Below are 6,999 nucleotides of genomic sequence, written 5' to 3' on the forward strand. Positions count from 1 at the left end.
ACGCGATGTCATAAACGTGCGTAACAGTTCAAGTCCTTCGTTCGCGTCAGGCAAGACAAGCATATATTATAAATACCATATCTAGTTTCATCAAACTTACAGTGCAAGAGATTCGAGATAATAATATTTACAAGAAGCCAATGCCGACGACGACGCCTCGCGAGATTAATGACGCGCGATATCGCTACTGCGACAATTAGGACTCTTGAGCCATACTTATTACAATGTGTACTTGTATCTCTCTGTCTCGGCGTGCCGCTGGTGTTTTTTTTTTTTTTTTTTTTTTTCGCCAAGGCCTCACTGCTATATACTTACGCTACTGTACGTCGTATAAAACGCGCACGAATCATTTACATTCGTCACATTGTTCCACTTTGTGTATCTGAATTGCCGATCAAGATTTTCTTTTTCGTTACATTTGTAACAAGATAAATATATACATATGAATGTGTGTACATACATTTTTTTATTTTTTTTTTTATTAATAACGTAAATGTAAAACAATGTTTTCTTTTTTTGGTTTTAATTGCATTAAATCAATTACTAAACCAACTAAACATTGTCAGATCATCAATTTTTTGTTTGTTTGTAGATTTCTCAGAAACGACGATCAAGATGTTTAAATAATAGATTTTATTGACTGTTTCTCGCCTTGTTTGTTTCCACGGCATTTGTATCAAAAATCGATTTCCACTTGTACCTTATAATGTTGACTTGCTATGTTTTATGCAACCAAGCATTGGAGTTACATTTGGAGTAACAGCACACAATAGGCGATGGTAAAAATTCAATTGCATTCTGTCTATGGTACCATGGCATAAATATGTTAGAAAAAAACTTTATACTGCATAATAAATGTATACTAATTTGCAATGTATCCATGGTTAATTTTACTCGCTTGAAGCACAATAAATATACATCACCAACCAGTAGTTGAGAAATAAATAAATAAATGACACTTCAAAGAACCCTTCGCTCGTTCAAACAAAAGGCGGATTAGACCTACGAGAGCCCCCCCCCCCCATGTTAACCACGGAAATCCTTAGTCATAGGAAGCACAGGTTGGTACCCATCATATACCCATGCCGTCGTAAAAATTTACGACATCCGCACAATATAATGGCACCCGGGACGTGCGAAAATACGTCGCAACCCTATCCTCTCGCGCCATGTATGCCTACTTTCATTTTGCTAAATATATACCTGCGCACTTGAAAAAACATACCCTCGTCTTTTCCTTGACACCCAACATTTTGCAAGTGGAAAAAAATAAATAAATAAATAAATAACCGGAGACACGGGGCGCATCATCACCGGATAAAGATATTATACGTGTACCGCGAAGCCGTACACCGACCACACGCGTATATACATATTTCGCGATGACGGCGCCCACCAAAGTGGGCCAAACTGCATATGTGTACAGTATAGGCTTACACGTCAAGGTGTGGGTATTTAGTTGTATAGCCGGTGGTTGGTGCTGCCGGTCAGCGCGTGTGGGTCAGTGCCAAAGAGTCAGATCTTTCTTTGACGATGAGCACCGTCTTTTGTGAAGTTACGAGTACAAAAATGCGCAGTTTCGCACGGATTTTATGTCGCAGAGAGAAGTAAGCTCACGGCCGTCGATGCACCATTGTAGTCAAGAGCCGCTGCGTCGATGGCTCTTACAAGTATGCCGAACGCAAAAATCGGTATGGATTACCGTACGGTTGTCTCCAGGTATAGAGCCGGACGCGAGTGTCCCTTTATTTCATTCCACTGTTTGCGGGCGTCAGCCTTTGTACCATAGTTTCTTTTTTCTCGAAATATGTACTTTCAACCGAGTGGAACTGCAGGGTTGTGTGATCGTGGAGACGTTTTATTTTTACACAAAAAACGCGTCATTGAAAAAAAAAAAAAAACAATTAACGCGTTATAAGCTGAATCGTAATCGCTCACTTTTTTGAAGAAAAAAACAAAGTTCCACTTCATATTACGAGAGAAATGGGAATAATTTCCATTGGCGTTTATTTATTCGTGATGTGATCGAGGATACCCTTTCACGCGAAATCGCAGAAACATGTCAGTTCTTTTTTAAAAATTATTTTATTTGTAACATAAGAAGTTCAACTTCAATCGGAAAGTCAAATCTTTGGTATTCCACAATCAAAGAAATTACGCGCAAAGTGTGTCCACCATCACGAGTGTCGTAGTTCATGAAAAAAAAAAGTCACTTCCGTTAAACTACTCCCGTCGCAGGTTCTCCGATTACCTACACCCGTCAAGGCAAACTCGAGAGGCTTGAAAGGGGTCGATCTTCGACACACACCTCGTCATCGTCACCGAGATGTGGGTCGATTTTCGCACGCCCAAAGAGCCGCTTTGAATTGCAAACATGTTGTACTCTCCCGCCCGCGTTCACCACCGATATTGCGAAAGGTCAATTTTCACCTGCCGATCGGCAGAAAACACACGCGGTCACGTGCACACTGGGATTTCCGATTTCTATTTCGCGCGTAAGAGCCGGACACATTGATTTTGCAATACAAGTTATAATCATCACAAAATTAAATTACATCATTTACACTTTGGGGCGCAAAAATCTAAGTTGAAAACATCCGAGAGTCGTTAATTTGGAGAAAAATCGGCAAGCCATGGACTGTAGCCCTGCTCGCTTTCGGAGCAAAAGGAAGGAAAAGTATAAAACACGAGCATGCATTATTGTACAGAGCCAAAGGGGGGGTCCCCTCGGTTTTACGCGTGTAACCCACTTTCAGATCAACGCACGAGCCGCGGGTCGAAAAATCTCGAGCCCAATGCGGAAGACCATCGCGCGTCGTTGGCCGACCACTAAACGGGGAGGACGAAAGAAAAACAGCAAAACCCTCATCCTTCCAAACTCGTTTTTTTTCTCTCTCTCCTCTGCTTTTTTTCTTCTCCCATTTTCGTTTTTCAACGTCACCTATGTACATAAAAAAAAAAAACCTGCGAGCTCTCGCTCGAGAGGGAAAAAAAGAGAGTGTCAGAAAAAAGGCGCAGAGGTGTTTTTTCTGGCGGACGTCGTTACGGTAATCCGAGTGTGCCGGCTCGTGGAAAGTTCGATCCGCCTCTCGTGTGCGTCACGCGTGTGAGATGCATATACAAAATCCTCGCCGCGAAAGTCGATTGCAACGCTCTTACTGTAAACGACTTAGGTGTAGTTTGCGTACATGACGCGTCATACGCCCACGCGGTTATTTAAAAATAGTGCCGATACGACGATCCACCAAAAAAAAAAAAAAATTGTTCCTTTTTAATACGTTTGTTTTGCAGGGTTAATTTAGTTTCGGTACGTCTGCGTCAGTAATTTTAATGGGCATTTTTGTTTCTGTCAAAGCTCGTGCCACGAACGAAACACTCTTTGGTCTAGTTGTGCACGAGTCCCACACTCAACTAAGCCGACCAGCTTGCTGTTCTCTACCGATTGTCCAATACACGCATCATCAGAAAGATCTCGCAACTCGCGTCCACACCAATCTGTCATTCATCATCCTTTTGCCCCCCACCCCCCAACCCTCGTAACATGGAGTACCGAGAGATTCGTACGTATTTATTAGTCGCGAGTCGTCATTTTTCTGTTCGCGGAGAGGAGCGACGATTTACTAGAAGATGTGCACTTGCATAGAAGCGCATTCCCCGAATCGCTCAATTGGACGCTGTACGTGTATCACTTGAGTGCAATTGCAAAGGGACAGATCATTAGAGAAATTCGTGGATCTTGGAGGGGTTACTTGGAAAAATCTACAGTCTTTGTACTATGAATATTCGTGAGATGTAAAAAAAAAAAAAAGAAAAATTACCCAACTATAGTGCATTAGTAGGGGAGAGTTTACGGTTTTTGGTAGAAATTGAGTTTTAAGCCCCGCTATATTATATAGGTACATCCTTTTGGTAGAGCTACTGTACTCACTGACCTGTACAACAGCTCCTCCGTAACAAATGATTTTACGTCACTTGAATTGCCCATACAACGTGGATCTTATAATTTGTATAGTTGACACATTTGGTGAAAAAATAAAACAGCTCCGCTTTGGTATACTCTTGTATAATTGCAACGTCAACAATGTAACAAATTTATAACGAGTGGTGTCTCTAAGTAATCGTACAACCTGCAACTCGTATGTATGTATATATTTTACTCCCAGCAAATAGGTTGACCAAAAACCCCACGCAAGTACCCCGAAACCTCATATTTCCCATGCAGCCCGATTTCACCGCCCACAGCGTCTGTTGTTTACCCTCCTCCCCCCCCCTCACTCCCTAAACTCTGTACGTGTATTGTATGTGTATGTATGTATTGGTCGACCTTCGTGAGCTTCGGAAAATCTCGCCCAGGGGGAAATAAATAAAAGAGCCGAAGGCAGGTGGCGAACAAAGAAGGGACTTCAAGGTGTCAAAATCGACCCGGCTCCCCAGAATTTTCCAGGTCTCGAGAGTTTTCGCAGGGATGCGTATTCCCATGTACACCCTGTATATTATACGCTCCCTTTTTTCCCCCTCGACTCTTCAAAGGTGCAATGGACAATGCATGTATACAGGTACACGTCCTGGGTTAGGGAGGGGAAAAAAAAAAAAAAAAAAAAAAAAAAGTAGAGGAAAAAGTTTGTTAAGGTGTAATGCACACGGCCGTCAGTGTTGTGTGGGGGGCGTAATTGTTTTACCTGACAGGTGCACGGGAGTACGAGATTTGTGGCTTCTCCTCCTCTTCGGTTTGGAAAAACTATACATGTATATACATAATCCTCCGCGTTTACATACATGTATATACACTTTACTGCCGCAAGTGTGTATAGGGGAGGAGGCAAAGGAAACTTTCGAAAATCCGTGACTCGAGAGTTTTATAACAACAAGGTGATAAATTAGAAAATCCAGTCGTCGGGCGTACACTTACTTACACCTGAGAGTCGATGAAAAAGAAATCGGTATTAAAGACACTTGACGTTTCAACTTTTTTTTCTTTTTCTTCTTCTCGTAGCGCCGATCACACGATTTATCTGATTTAAAAAAAAAAAAGTTTTTCCCAATGTACACGTATATACCTTGATTTTCCGTAAAACCCTTTCGGATATATGTATGTTTATTTACTGCGCTCACTTTGCGTTTTTACTACGTATCACGTGTAACATTAACAAACCAGTCTTGATAAGAAATCTCGAGACCTGCGCGTATATATACATGACTATTTTCAAATGCACCCAAGTATATATATAATATGGAACGCTTGACTGTTTGTCTATATGGTAATCAACCTTTCGTACCACACGGCCGTGTCGAGCGTATAGTACGCGATTATTCGTTTTCTATTTTTTTTTTTTTTTCCTTCTCTTCTTTTTCGCTTAGCGATAGCGCTCGGTTTCGTAATACTTAAACACCCGCGAGTAAACAGCTTGATTAATATTCAAACTTTCTCGAACGCCCGATTTTTCCCACGTATGTTTTGTATGTACAATCGATCGGAAACTCTCCCGCTTCTCATCGATGATCTTAGGGTATACCGATATTGTACCGAGCACTCCAAAAAATAATACGTATACGCAACAACTACGCGTCTGGAGGATGAAGCCGAAAACTCTTTTTTTTTAACGCCCAAATTAGCAGCTCCACTTTTCGCGCGAGCAAACACGAGCGCTTGGGACAAAGAAATAAGAAAAAAATCGGTATGATATTTATACGAGCCGGACCCGCGTTGCGTAATGTCCAGGATGTCCCTCCTGGGGCTCGGAGAGGAAAAAAAATCAATGTTTTCCTTTTTCGTTTTTAACATGTACTGTTCGTCGTTGTGGTACATGTATGGACTGTTGCACCAATGACGCGTCTCTTTTAGGGTACTCGTATAAATCGGTTCCTTGACCACTACCCTCTCCATATGACATAAAAAAAAAATAAAAACTCAAGCTGTATACCCATCATACCTCGTCGACAATACGGAAGAAATGGTCGATAGTCTCTTCGTTTTGTGCAGCTTCACGTATAGCCGATGCAGCTACAGCGTAAGATCCGCGCAAAAGCTACTTGCACCCGCGCTCGCGCTCACATTACATACGATATACATATGTACATATGCACGGAGGAGTACAACGACCGCGTAATGTACGTACACACGAACGTAACTTACAGCTGGTTCGGTTACGTAACGCAATGTGTATGCACTCCAAGTGTGTACCTATAATAATTTTGCGTTGATTGCATCGGATAGGTAAATCGTTTCCGCGTATCGGGGAAGGGACCTTTTATGTTTTTGATTCAATTTTCGAGGGGAATTAGAAGAGGGAACTATTGAAAAGCACCAAAGAATAATGCACGTGTCACTATACACATTTTGAGAAACAAAAAAAAAAAAAACGTGTTCATTAACGCGAGAATAAGAGAAGGAAGGGAAGAGAGAAAAAAAAGGCGGACGTCACGCGTCAGCTGTTCCGAAGAGCGCGAGCTGTACTTACAACCTCATGCTGCCACATGAGAGCGAGAGCGCGTGCAAAGGCAAACGTGAATTTCACGATCAAGGTCCGAGTTGTCGTGCATCGCGGAGGGGTATGTACAGAGGTATATATATTGTGTAATTGTCGTGACGGTAATGACACGACGTGGCTCTCTCTCTTTGCCGCGGATGGGAAAATGGAACTTTCATGACTCGGTGGATGTTTTCTCTGCTGTTCTTATTCGTTTGTTGGGTACATACTTACTTTCCTCGCCTGGATGACAATCGATGCGGGTCGTCGAGGTGTCAAAGAACTTTGCGTGCATCGATCGGCGCGAGTATAAAGTAAGTTGATTGGAACTTTATATTTTTATTTGGAGTAGCATATCATAAACGCAAGTATGTGACCGAGCGCATCGTGGATCTTGATAATATTGTCGATCACGAGAGCCAGTGTTTTCAAACAGTGCAAAGTTTTAGCGCTGATCGAGCCTCGGTTGAAATTACATTGTTTCGGGTGATTGAACATTTTTTTTTTTTTTTTTTCAATTTAAAACGTAAAT

Source organism: Copidosoma floridanum, unplaced genomic scaffold, assembly GCF_036245765.1.
Source record: "Copidosoma floridanum isolate Cflo_tuat_1 unplaced genomic scaffold, Cflo_Japanese_pri ptg000007l, whole genome shotgun sequence".
NCBI lineage: Eukaryota > Metazoa > Arthropoda > Insecta > Hymenoptera > Encyrtidae > Copidosoma > Copidosoma floridanum.